The sequence below is a fragment of the Lepidothrix coronata genome, unplaced genomic scaffold, assembly GCF_001604755.1.
Source record: "Lepidothrix coronata isolate B3197 unplaced genomic scaffold, Lepidothrix_coronata-1.0 Scaffold46, whole genome shotgun sequence".
In the NCBI taxonomy this organism is placed as follows: domain Eukaryota; kingdom Metazoa; phylum Chordata; class Aves; order Passeriformes; family Pipridae; genus Lepidothrix; species Lepidothrix coronata.
The window spans coordinates 3,746,990-3,760,732 of NW_016690226.1; the positions used below are offsets into that span (position 1 = coordinate 3,746,990).

The window sequence follows — 13,743 nt, forward strand, 5'->3', positions numbered from 1 at the left end:
GACACTGCCTCCCACAGCATTCTCCTGAAAAAGCTGGCAGCCCATGGCTTGGACAGGGGCACTGTGCTGGGTTAGGAACTGGCTGGAGGGCCGGGCCCAGGGAGTGGTGGTGAACGGGGCTGCATCCAGTTGCCGGCCGGTCACTAGTGGTGTCCCCCGGGGGTCAGTGTTCGGCCCAGTTCTGTTTAATATCTTTACTGATGATCTGGATGAGGGGATTGAGTGTACCATTAGCAAATTTGCAGATGACACTAAGTTGGGGGAGAGTGTTGATCTGCTAGAAGGCAGGAGGGCTCTTCAGAGGGACCTGGACAGGCTGAAGAGATGGTCTGATTCCAATGGGATGAGGTTCAACAAGGCCAAGTGCCAGGTCCTGCACTTTGGCCACAACAACCCCCTGCAGCGCTACAGGCTGGGGGCAGAGTGGCTGGAGAGCAGCCAGGCAGAAAGGGATCTGGGAGTTTGGATTGACAGGAAGCTGAACATGAGCCAGCAGTGTGTCCAGGTGGCCAAGAAGACCAATGGCATCCTGGCCTGTACCAGGAACAGTGTGGCCAAAAAGTCCAGGGAAGTGATTCTGCCCCTGTACTCAGTGCTGGTGAGGCCACACCTTGAATACCGTGTCCAGTTCTGGGCCCCTCAGTTCAGGAAGGATATTGAGGTGCTGAAGCAGGTCCAGAGAAGAGTAACAAGTCTGGTGAAGGGACTCAACCACAAGTCCTATGAGGAGAGGCTGAGGGAGCTGGGGTTGTTTAGCCTGGAGAGGAGGAGGCTCAGGGGAGACCTTATCACTCTCTACAACTACCTGAAAGGAGGTTGTAGCCAGGTGGGGGCTGGTCTCTTCGCCCAGGCAACCAGCAGTAGGACAAGAGGGCATGACTTTAAGCTGTGCCAGGGGAGGTTTAGGTTGGATATTAGGAAGAAATTTTTTACAGAGAGAATAATCAGACATTGGAATGGGTTGCCCAGGGAGGTGGTGGATTCACCATCCCTGGAGGTTTTTAAGATAAGACTGGATGTGTCACTTAGTGCCATGGTCTAGTAACCATGGCAGTTTTGGATCAACGGTTGGAGTTGATGATCTGGTAGGTCTTTTCCAACCCAGTTGATTCTATAATTCTGTGATTAAATTCAGGTTGACTAAATCTCACTTTCCCGATTCTTTTAGAAAGCATAGCCATTTTGCTGGTCACATCTGAGCACAGCCTGTGATTCATGAGTCCCATTCAGACCACATACACACTCTGCACAGTGTGATGGGGATTTGAGCTTCCATGTAGACAGCTAAACTCATTCAAGTTCTGTCAGTTTGCATTTTGTGTTCATAGCCTGCTACTGTGATCATGTCACTTTTTGTTTGCAACCTTCCCCTGCTTCTTCTGCACATTCTGCATTAAATCATAGAATCACAGAATCATTAAAGTTGGAAAAGACCTCCAGGATCATCAAGTCTGACCTTTGACTGAACACCACCATGCTAGCTAAACCATAGCACTAAGTGCCATGTCCAGTCATTTCTTGAACACTTCCAGGGATGGTGACTCCACTATCACCCTGGGCAGCTCTTTCCAATGCTTGACAAGTCTTTTAGTGGAGAAATTCTTCCTGATGTTCATCCTGAACCTCTCCTGGCACAGTTTGAGGCCATTTCCTCTTGTCCTGTCGCTAGTTGCCTGGGAGAAGAGGCCGACACCCACCTGGCTACAACCTCCTTTCAGGTAGTTGTAGAGAACGATAAGATCTCCTGTGATTCCTTTTCTCCAGGCTAAACAACACCTGCTCCCTCATTTGCTCTTCACACATGGACTTGTGCTCCAGACTTTTCACCAGCTTTGTTGCTCTTCTCTGGACTTTCTCCAGCACCTCCATGTCTTGTAGTGAGTGGCCAAGAACTGAACGCGATGCTCCAGGTGCAGCCTCACCAGTGCTGAGTGCAGGGAGATTATCACTGTCCGAGTCCTGCTGGCCACACTATTTTTGATATAGGCCAGGATGTCATTGGTCTTCTTGGCCACCTGGGCACACTACTGGCTCATGTTCAGCCAGTAGTTGAACGGTACCCCCAGGTCGTTCTCCACCAGGCAGCATTCCAGCCACTTTTCCCCCAGCCTGTAGCACTGCATGGGGTGGGAGTTAGTCTCTCCTTTCTAGCTGTCTGCAGTCAGTTCTTATACTACCTATTATCTCTCATTCCCTTGGAAGATACTGGATCTTTGGGCAGCCTATGGTCCATACCACAGTACCTGCATGTTACATTTTTTAATCTAATTACCATGTTTTCTCCTTTTTTGCCCCTCATTCCCGGAGGAATTCTCTGTAATAAAAGACAAAATCTGCTTCACCAGCTTCTTTCAGGCTTCACTGTCTGGAAAAATTGTGATGGAAGTGTTTTCATGGTCACTGACATGTGCCGGTTTGCTGCAACTGAAAGGTTGTGCAAGTCCCATGAGGATCAGTCTGACAGGGGTTGTCCCCAGCAGGGGCTCCACACCCCCTCTCACCCAATGTTGCAACAATTCCGGTTTTTGTTCTTGCTGGACTGCCACCAAGTGCTGAGATGCAAATTCCTCTGCAAATAAAATTACTCTCTTGGATCAGTTCTCTTTCCAATTGTTTCCCTTCCAGTGATGCCTACAGTGACAATGGTTAGGTTGCAGCCCATTGCACTGACCAGTGCTGTCTCTCTGTGTCTGTGTGCTCATTCATCTGTCTGTAGCTGTCCATTGTCTTTTGTCTTATGATCACTTTGAAGGGTGGAACTATGTTTTCCTTTTGTCCTTAGACCTATGGGACTTTGGTTGAAAAACAGGCATCTTATGCCCTACAGTAACATAAGCAAGAAACAATAAGATGTTTCTTTCAGTAAGAGGACAAATGTTGAGTCCTTACTCAGGCAAACTCCTATTATAGTGCAGCTGAATGCTGTTCGAGTAGAAAAACAGGAAGAAGCTAAAGATTGGTTCAAGAGAAAATATAAAAATGCACACTGTCCTCAGCCTTCTGCATATTGACAAGCATGCAATCTGCTCACTGGCATGATGAAGGGACCTTTCCCAGCACAGTGTAAGCAGCAGGCAGACACAGACATGGTCTGCTTACTGGGAGTAAGTGGAAAAGAAACCACATCATTTTGGTTGTGGTTTGCACAAGACATATAGCAGGACTGTATGTCCTGATGCATCTTCTGAACAGTCACAGGGTGAAACAGGCTGTCAGTCTTCTAGGTTTGCAGAAACAGAAAATGGCAGTGATAAGTGTATGTCAACCCTTAAAAATGAAATGAGCAGTAAAGGAGAGTGGCATTCCAACCATTGCCCAAAATGTCTATGGAAAATACTCATTGGCCTGTGTTGCCCCTTACACTGTGCCTTGGCTTTGTCCATGAGGGACTAGTTGATTTGGGGAAGCTGTGTCAGGGCATGAGCTAAAAGTTAACATTACCGATTGAATAGCTCTTGAGCCCTAGTTAGTTTATTGGTAGAACTACAGCTTATATACCAGAAGCACATAAATACAAAAGATGAGGATTCAGAAGAAAACTGCAAGCTCACAGGCAAGAAAACATAAATAACCCCTATAGATAAGAGCCTGGATAAATGGATTAATCAAATGACTAATGTTGAAATTCACAGTGTCTCCATGCCCTGTCGAAGTGTCCCCTTCCCTCATGTCCAAGGTAGGCATGCAGCTCCTCTAGGTGCTTCATAAACCAGTAGTATTGGATATCCCTAGTACATGACAGCTGACAGTCTGATTACATCAAATGCTTTAAAAAGAGGATAAGAAACAAAGACATAAATGAGGAATTTTTAAGTAAACCCAGTTATGCTTATTTTGAGTATAAATGCATTCATGCATATCTTTTTTGAGAAACTTTTCAAGAATGAATGGATGTCTCATTAGACACATTTGCATATTCTTTTTCAAGAACAGCTAAGACTAAAAGTACTGTGGCATTATGACTCTCAGGAAGCCATTCCGTAATTTTGGAGTCTCGGACTTATTTATTAAGAGATGTCATGAATCAGAAATTTCAGTGACTTGACGATGCAGATTATCTCCCTTCAAGCTTACTCTGAAAGTGCTGCTTTTATTCCATGTATCCCTGAAACAGTCAATGAGGTACAAATTCAATGACTGGCAAGGTTAATACAGGTCAGCATAATTCATCCTTAAGTGTTGATCAGTAGCATAGTTACAAAGGAAAGAATTTGCTTTCAGTGTTTGCAAGTAGAAAGAAACTTAAGTTAGACTTAATGCAAGTTTACCAGAAGGTGGAGCTGGATAGTAAATCTAAACAATAGCTTGAAATTAATACATTCCAAGGATTATTTCAACTCAGAAATATGAATGTAACTGATCTACCGGTAGTTTTGTGCACTGTAATTCAGATCCTGCAACTGCTAAAAGTTGGCACCTATTACCTGGACAGAACTCAAGTGATCAGAGTAGCCACAAAAGTGTTCATTAATAATATAGTGGTAATATGGAAAAATACTGCAGAAATATGGTTTGAAAATAAAGAAAATGAAATGCTAATTTTGAATCCAACTCTCTGAAGTGTTGAAATATATACATATATATGTGAAGAGCATGAAGACTTAAATTGAGGCTGCAGGGGAAAATAAACTTCAGACAATAAAACACATGCATCAAGATAAATAGTTTTATCAGAGTTATTGTGGGCTGTATCTTAAAATTATATTTCATTGTATTTTACATTTCCATACTCCTATCCGCTGTAGGTTGCTCTATTTCCAAACAAATACTTCTTTGGGCAAGTGAGGCAGACATTAACTTCATCTTTTTGTCCTGATTCATGAAAAATATCCTTGAAAGACCATCCTTCACTTTGGATGGCTAGACCAGCTTTGCTGGACCTTCCCATAGACTGTTTGTAAATCCATCCTCTCAGGGAAGGCGTGGGCTTGAAACTGACTGGTGACTGGAGAGCCTCAAACCTGACAGCACACGGTCAACCTGCCAAGCATCCAACTGCTCTCCAGCTGATCCCACGGCTTCTGCAGGGCATGGTGGCACAGCACAGACCTCAGCTTTCATCTGGACCACATGGCTTCTCAGAGCAATTGCAAAGGTCAGGACCAAAACATATTGAACTCTTGTGTTTGTCAGTGAAATACTGTTCGAACAGGTTTGAGGGACAGGTGCACGTTCTGGCTTCCTCCTTTTGGAAAGATAACCAGCCACTATTGTCCAGTGGTGCTGGGCATCAGGGCAGCATGACGTGCCCCTTTGTTGGTGATATTTGCAGTGATGAGTATTACGATGCCAAAAGAACTCCCAAAGCTAACAGGTATACACCAGCATCAACCACAGATGAAGCCCAAAGTGAGAAGGAGTGCAGATGTCCTCACAATGGTCCTATGCTCTTTCTTTGGCCATCTACAGATCATGATGGAAGCCAGTTTTGGTCAGGAGGTATCTGACAAATAATGAAGAATTGGCACCAGACTCAAGGCCCACATTCACTCTGTTCCAATTACAGGGAATCTCAGAATAAAGAGCTGTGAAAACCTGGTAAAAGCTGTTTGCAGAGGTTGTCCAGGAAAATGATTTTCCACAGGCAGAAAGAATATGGTAAACCTTTTCAGTGGAAGAAATAATAAATACAGAGCTCCATTGTGTTCCATCATAACTGACACAAGGTATGATTAATGATTAATGCCAGCCCAGTAAAGCCCTCTCAAATATGCCTCCCAAAGAAGGAAGAAGGCGTAGGGTTTAGGTCTTTAGCTGAGGTATCTGAATTAATTCAAATATGATTGTATCTCACATGCTTGGTCTTAATTGTCTCCTCCTGAAAATTCAATACCTGCATTCATGCTCCTGGGCTCCAGGGATTCCAGAGCACCACACTGTCCCCACTGAAAGGAAATGAAAAATCGGCTGATGCTAACCAGACCCCTTCAGCAACTTTACCCATTTAAGTGCTGTATCCTGCAGAGTGATTAATGATTTTTTTCCTTTTACATCTAACAGCAAAGAAAGAAGGAAAGAAAGAGCGTGTACTGTCGCTCACCTTCTAGCCAATAGACTACAAAGGCGTAGTTTGCCAGGATATTCACTTTCCTCCTGTGTGTGATTTATTTTTCATTTGTATCTGACATTGCCTCTTCCTAGGATATGGCTGAAGCCTGCAGCATCTTATCAGCAAAAGGTTTGGCTCGCTCTTGTATGTGACTAGCATTCTGCTTTCTTTGGGCCTGTTTAAAACTGCAACCTGAACCTGTTCACCAGCTCTTTATTAACATGTGTTTTATGGTACAGGTGTAATAATTAATCCAAATGGTTAGCAGATGTGGCTGTCTATCTCTGGGCATATCAGTTCCTACACACCACCTCTTAATCAAGCAGTGCCCAAGCAATGCCAAAATAAATGAAAGAAAATAAATTCCACCAAGATATTTATGTGGGCCACCTGCATAGGGAAATACCTTGGCCTTTGCCTGTCCCCTGCTCCAGGTGGCTACAAAAGGCTGAAGTCCCTTTATAAATACAAGGCAAATCAATCTTGCAGGGAGCTGAAAATGAAAAGCTGTGCTTGGCTCCCTAGTTTAACCATAATGAAATTTTGTACATGTGCTCTAAGAAAACCTTCCCACTTCACCTTATTTATTTGAAATTTCCCTTCTTTTTACCAGTGCCAGCACCTGATGAACTTCACATAATTCAGGTTGCTGGTTCTTGCCTCTGTTTCTGGCAAGCCAAAACTAAGGATCTTCTTTGTGTTATCAGCTGGACTCCGGGTGTTGCTTTGCAAATCACGAAGGCTGATGCCAGATTTTTACACTCCCGCCATTTCCACATTTCTTTTTTCAATTATTTATAGTCTTCACACAGGTAATTCCTGACAGATTTTCATCACATTCAGCTTCTGCTGGGACAAAAGGCTTTGCCTGTAAAGGGGTGGTTGTTCTAGCCTGCCGCAGGGGGAGCTCGTCTCTGATGGAAGCTGCAGCCTCAGCCTCCCTACAACATCATGGCAAAATGCACCTCCCACCACATGGGACACGTCCACACATCTGCTGCATTACATCCAGATGCTCCACTCCAACAACAACCCTGAGAACACCATGGATAAAAAGCCAGGTATCCTGGGCTGCATTGAAAGTGTGGTCAGCAGGTTGCGGGAGATGATTCTGCCCCTCTAATCTGCTCTTGTGAGAGTCTACCTGGAGTGCTGCATCCAGCTCTGGGCTCCTCAGCACAGGAAAGACATGGACCTGCTGAAGGGAGTCCAGAGGGGGGTCATAAAGATGATCAGAGAACTGATATCCCTGCCATTACAGGTCCCTTCCTACCCCAACCATTCTATTATTCCCTGAGGTGGTGTGATATCCCCAGATGGACGACAGGTGCTCTCCAAAGCCACTCTGTCACTTCCCTCCTCAACCAGACAGGGGAGAGAAAATACCATGAAGGGTTCATAGATTGAGATAAGGACAGGGAGAGACCATTCACCAATTACCGTCACAGGGAAAAGACACTTGATTGGAGGAGGTTAGTTTGATTTACTACCAACCACATCAGAGTAGGATAACAAGAAATAAAACAAAGTCTTAAAAACACCTTCCCCCTACCCCTTCCTTCTTTCTGGACTTGGTTTTACTTCTGATTTTCTCTATCTCCTCCCCACCAGAGGCTCAGAAAGATGGGGAACAGGGGCTGAGGTCATAGACTCATAGAACAGTTGAGGTTGGAAAGGACCTTAAAAAGCATCTAGTTCCAATGTCCCTGCCATGGGCAGGGACACCTTCCACTAGACCAGTTACTCAGAACCCCATCCAGCCTGGTCTTGAACACTTCCAGGGATGGGGAGTTCCCAGCCTTTGTGTGCAGGTCAGTTCATCACACATTGTTCTCTGCTGCTCCCCCCTCAAGGTGAGGACAGCTTACACTCTTCCCCTGCTCCAGTGTGGTGTCCCTCTCACAGGAGACAGTCCTCCACAAACTTCTCATGTGTGAATCCTCCCTCACGAACTGCTCCAGCATGGGTCCCTTCCATGGGGTGCAGTCCTTCAGGAACAAATTTCTCCAGTGTGGATCCCGCATAGGGTCACAAGTCCCACCAGCAACCCTGGTCCAGTGTGGGCTTCTCTCTCTGTAGTGCTACAGGTCCTGCCAGGAGCTGGCTCCAGTGTGAGCTCCTCCTGTGGACATAGCCTTCAGGCATCCACTTGCTCTGTTATGGGGTCCTCCACAGACTATAGGTGGATCTCTGCTCCACTGTGGCTCTCCATGGGCTGCAGGGAGACAGCTGTCTCACCATGGTCTTTGCCATGGGCAGCAGGGCAATATCTTCTCTGGTGTCTGGAGTACCTCCTCCCCCTCCTTCTTCACTGACCTTGGAATTTGAAGAGCTGTTTCTTTCACCTATTCTCAGTCCTCTCTTCTAGCTGCAATTGCTGTCACGCAGCAGCTTTTTCCTCTGTTGAAGTACATTTTCCCAGAAATGCTACCACTGTTGCTGATGGGCTTGACCTTGGTCAGTGGCAAGTCTGTCTTGGGGCCTCTATTGGACAGGGAGGAAGCTTCTGGCAGCTTATCACAAAGCCAGCTCTATAGCCCCCCACTGTCATATAAACCCAGTACAGGTGGGCAGGAGTTTTACCAAAAAAGTGTTGGAAAGTAAAGTTTATGAAGAATGGGCACTGAATACTGCTTACATTCATGGCCATTGGATTCTCAGTGAATGAGAAGCAGTTAATTCTGGGAAAAAGCTGTGCATGATAGAAGAAATCAGCTGACATCCTTATTTATAGCTATAAATCTGTTTTATCCACATAACAAAAAATGCAGTTATCAGTGCACCTAGTTCCATCACAGGCACTGCTTAATCCTTAACAACTATGATGTTAGACTATATAGGTAAAATGATGTGCCAAAAATAATATATAAATAAATTAAAGCTGATAATGGACATGTACCTTACTATTTTAACCTGTAAGCTCATTTCCTAATAAAAAAAATAGGAAAAAGTTTCCTTTAGGTTGTTGTTTATCTATTTGGCAAGTTTTGTCTAATAAGCCTATATATTCACTGCCGCCACAGATGAAAAAATTGAACAGGTGGATCATTGGAGTGAAGCTTAATGCACTGATTATGCTGATACAGTTTAAATATTTACTGAAAATTGACATTTAAACACAAGGGGAATCAAAACCTTTTTCAGTTTGAACTATTACTGCTTAAATATCCCCACTATTCAGTCATGTTAGAGAGAAATTGCTGAACGAAACCAAGCACATGATTCATGATTAAATCTGTGAGACCTATTAGCTATCAGCTTTCCATTAACCAGTCTGAAACTCTATGCCAAGAAGTGTCACAGTCTGCTTAGAACAGCAGTGGAGCCAACTTCAACCAAATGGCAGCAGCAGCTAAAAACTCCCAAACTATGCTGATTTCATAACGTCTCCCCATATTTTCATCCCCACTATGCAAGGTCTGAATGTTGGAATGAATTGTCCTTGATAACATGGAGATGCCTAATAGCTCTTGGAGTCTGAAGTCTCTTCTTTTCTTCTTACAGAGGTTTTGGAACACAGATGTTCACAGAAGTGTGTTAAATGGATTATGCTTCCATTATTTTAACTTGTTTATTTGCAACATGAGAACAGCATGAAGTAAACACCTGGGAAGTTTCAACTGGAAAAGATCAGATGTTCTTCAGTTATAAAGGCACAAAAATAGCATCTTTTTAGAACAAGCTCATAAAAAAAAGTTCAGAAAAGCCATATGTTGTGTAACTTGCAAACTGACATTTTTCTTGTGGCTTCCAAAAATATCCACTTCTGCACCGAGACTAATGCCTGTTACAGTTTAGCCAAAACAGGGTCAAAGCAGGTGGTTTAATATTAAAGTCCCATATCAAATTAAATATGATATTTGATATCTAGTAAATACTCTTCAGGGCAAGTTGAATAAGAGCCCTTATTATACACAACAGATTGGAGTAAATAAAAAGTGTGAGACAAACAAAACATCCACTCTCTGTAATGAAGCATTCCCTCCACCACCCATTCTCAGGGGAAGAAAAAGAAAAGGAAAACCAGCGGTCAGATGAAATACTTTAGATGTGAAGGAAGCATGTGTCTGGCAGCCTCAGACACGCACATGAAAAGTAGACTGTTGGAACTAAAGGGTTTCTCCATATGTTGAACTCTGACTCTCCCATTTCTTCCAGAAATGATTAGCTAAGGATATTTTCCACTTTTCAGTCAGAGAAAACAAAATGCTGCAGGGAGATGTTAGATGTTCCACTGGGAAATGTACATCTTCTTATCTCTCTCTATGAGTATTTCTTCCAATCTTTCTTCTCCACCTGCCCCAGACCCCAAGCCAAGTTTCACGGGACTTATAGTTTCCTGCATCTTCCTGTTGATCATTTATAATTACTGGCATGAGACTGGCTTTTTTTTTCTCCAGTTCTGTGCAACGTCCTCGGGAACCTAAGATTTATTTAAAAACTATGTTAATGGTTCAGAAAAATCCTTAGCCAATTCTTTTAAAACTCCTGACTGCAGTGGATATTCGTTCTTTGGTATCCTAGGGACAAAGCATGTATGTTGGAGGTAAGACATATGGCACAAAAGCAATGTGTGCAGCTCAAACAGGCTCTGTTTATCCTGTATCAGTGGTAAAATACACACAAGTTACACAGCTTCATCCAAATTTGTATTGTCATTCCCTTCACAAAGCTGCCAGAACCGCCTCCTTTTCTTGTTCTTGTCCATCTGAGAAAAGGAGGAGGATGGCTGAAGATGCAGTTGGTCGCTTTGTGGATTGTTGTCTGCCCACATTTCTACTCGTTCAGTTTTTTCCTAGACCCTGCTTTTGCTGTTTTAGCTCCCCAATCATTCACATATGTGAAATGTGCTTTGTAGATATGAACAGAGGAATGGTTGTCTCTCTGGTCACTGTACTCAATGCCGGTTGTACTTAAATGCCAATGCAGATATTCCAGATTGATGAAGCTTTGTGCTGTGCACGAAAGATGGAAATTATGCAAAAAAACCTGCTTGGCCAAAGGACCACAGTAAAAAGCCTTAAAGATGAGAGGGAGAATTTTGGACTTCCAGAACAGGGCTGTAAACTCTAGCAATCTTAAAAAATGTAAAATATGTACATATCTGTGTAAAAGTTTTCCGACAACATTGCTTATAAAGAGGAAAGTAGCATGACCGAAACAAGCAGATGCCTGTCTAAAACTGGTAGGTAGAATTCTGGAGGCTGAGGCAGAGCTGCTGGAATCAAAAATTAGTATGTTCAAAGTGGATTTATGTAAAATAGGTCTTGTCCAAGCAGCTTGAGATATAGGGGAGATCAAGTTTTAAATATAGTGCATAAAGATTAGTGTGTCAATAAAATAGTCTTCAGTATGAAATTTCACTTGGTGTCACTATGTGTTTTCATTCAGAAACTGGCATGGTAAAAAATTAATGCAGCATATGTTAAATGTTTTAGAAATGAAATGATAAATTGGAAAGTCATACTATAAATCTGGAATCTTTGTTAAATAACCTAGTTTTATCTGGAGCCCTATATGGGTCAGTTTTCAGAATTAAACTACTTAGTATTAGTATCAATGTCCAAGGGAAAAAATATGCAGTTACTACTGACAAAGACTGAATATGACACAAAGATTATGGAGTGGGAGAAAAGAAAAAAAAGAAGAAGAAAAAATAATGATGCAAACCAGATTGCCTGGTGAAACAGATGCAAGCAACATATTAGGAAGTAAAGACATTCTTCTGAAAAAAAAAAGAAACCAAGTCATACAGACGGAATATAATGTATGCGTACTCTGGAGGGTGCTTGGGACCACAGTGAGTACACAGCCAAATAGAGGCTCCCTGAAGACCTTCGGAAAGGATTACAGAGGTGAATTAGAAATGACAAAATCGAATATAGGCATGGTATTTGATAACAATGTGACATAACATCTATATTCACTGGTGTCCACAATCCAAGCTGGACAGCGAATAGGAAAAGTCTCATAGGAGAATTAGGAGGATAATTAAAAGGCTGCAAAACTTACACCAAAGTAAAAGCCTACAAAAAAAGTTCAGTCTCTTGAAGAATGTTGTAAAGATGACTGTCAATATCTACCTACACTGAGATCATTGTTTTGTTTTGTTTGGGTTTTTTTGTCTACTGGATAAAGATATCACAGGATCCAATATCTGGAAATACAAACACGGTAACTTCAGACCAAAAATAAGGCACATATGTTTTTACCAGAGAAGGACAGCTAATCATCAAAGGAACAGATCTCGTGGTTATATAAGGTTCTCTATCACTGGCAATTTGAAAATTAAGATTGACTGTTTCTCTTAAAGATATGTGCCTTACTTCCAAAAGGAAGTAATTCAGGGAAGAAGTGGTTTGGCCTATGCTCTCCTGGAGGTCAGGATCAACGTGCAGGCTGCTCCCCTCTGACTTTATAAACCATGAATCTGTTCCTTAATTCTTTCATGGGGAGGTCTATTCTTTTGGGCTTTGCTTTTCTTATTGAATTGAAATTAGACATGATTGCATTTGTAGCATTAATTCTCCCAGACAACTAATAAATCAGCCACATATTTTGCCTGGGATGTTTAGTTCACTTTAGCCACAAAAAGACTAAGGAGGAACTTGGACTGGAACATGGGTATTACAAAGGGAGGAAGAGATAGCTTTATGGGCTGTGATGAGATGACCTCATCCAACATTGCCTTCCTTAGATGTCAAAACCCTAATTGTTTGGAATTGTTGTTCTCCATTTGTTATTTGCTCATTTTCTCTTAATTGAGGCTAAACTTAAAAGCAGAGTAAAAAGTTACAATGGAGCCAAAGCAGGATGAGCGCTCTTTTTTCCACCCCTCTGAAATTATCCCAAGTTTTAACTTGAAGTGGGTTTAATCTAAGGACTCCAGCCTCCCTGTAGCCACATGTTGAATCAATTGAAAAGCAACCAACAGGTAAATATCTCTAGCACGGCACTGCTAATAATGTAGCAGACCTTTAGCAGAAGAGGAAACCCTTTTGACCCCTCTTGTGAAAGCTTTTCTGTGGCCTCAGGTTTGGTTGATTTTTTTGTTAAACTATCATTACAAATGCAAGAAGCAGACACCTGCAAGAAGCTGATAACTTTACATACATCAATAAGGAGGGAAAGCAGAGGCAAATAGGTTTTATTTGGCTTTAACGGAGCACCAGGGAGAAATACAGAGAGAGATTGACTGACAAGGGCTTCAGTAGAAACCCGCCAGCATGTAATGTGAGAAAGTGCTTGCAAATGAACAAAAAGCCCGCGGCCCTTTCCAAAACTAGGACACTTTGCCTAAAATATTCTACTTTTCCCCCATTGTTTCCTATCCTCCTGTGGTGAGGTCTAACCACAGAACAAGGCACCACTGACCCACATGGCCATTCTGTATATCTATCTGGAACATGTCAGGCGTTGGCAGCCTGCGCCAATAAAAACCCTGAAAAGGGAAGGAGGTAACTGTTATGTATTTTTAAAACAAAAGATTCTGCTGCGTGATACAATCCTATCAGAATTTACATTCTAAAAAGAGTTGGGCTAGGTTCAACATATAAACAGGAAACTCCCAAGAAACATTGAGTTTTTAGAAAAACAGTAACAGAAGATATCAGAAGCTGAAAAGATAGCATGCTCCTCAGGAAGTGAAGAATAAATCAATTTAGAGATAAAACACTTCTCCTACCTACTTCTGG

At 42.6% G+C, this 13,743-nt stretch overlaps 1 long non-coding RNA gene across 1 annotated transcript; it reads right to left on the minus strand.

Moving 5' to 3' along the window:
• Positions 1-3,993: 3,993 nt before the first annotated feature.
• LOC108497258 lies at positions 3,994-7,675 on the minus strand. The gene is made up of 3 exons (XR_001874726.1): positions 7,602-7,675; positions 5,834-5,885; positions 3,994-4,105 (listed from the first exon to the last, which is right to left on the minus strand). It is a non-coding gene; the product is annotated as an uncharacterized LOC108497258 (long non-coding RNA).
• Positions 7,676-13,743: the final 6,068 nt, after the last annotated feature.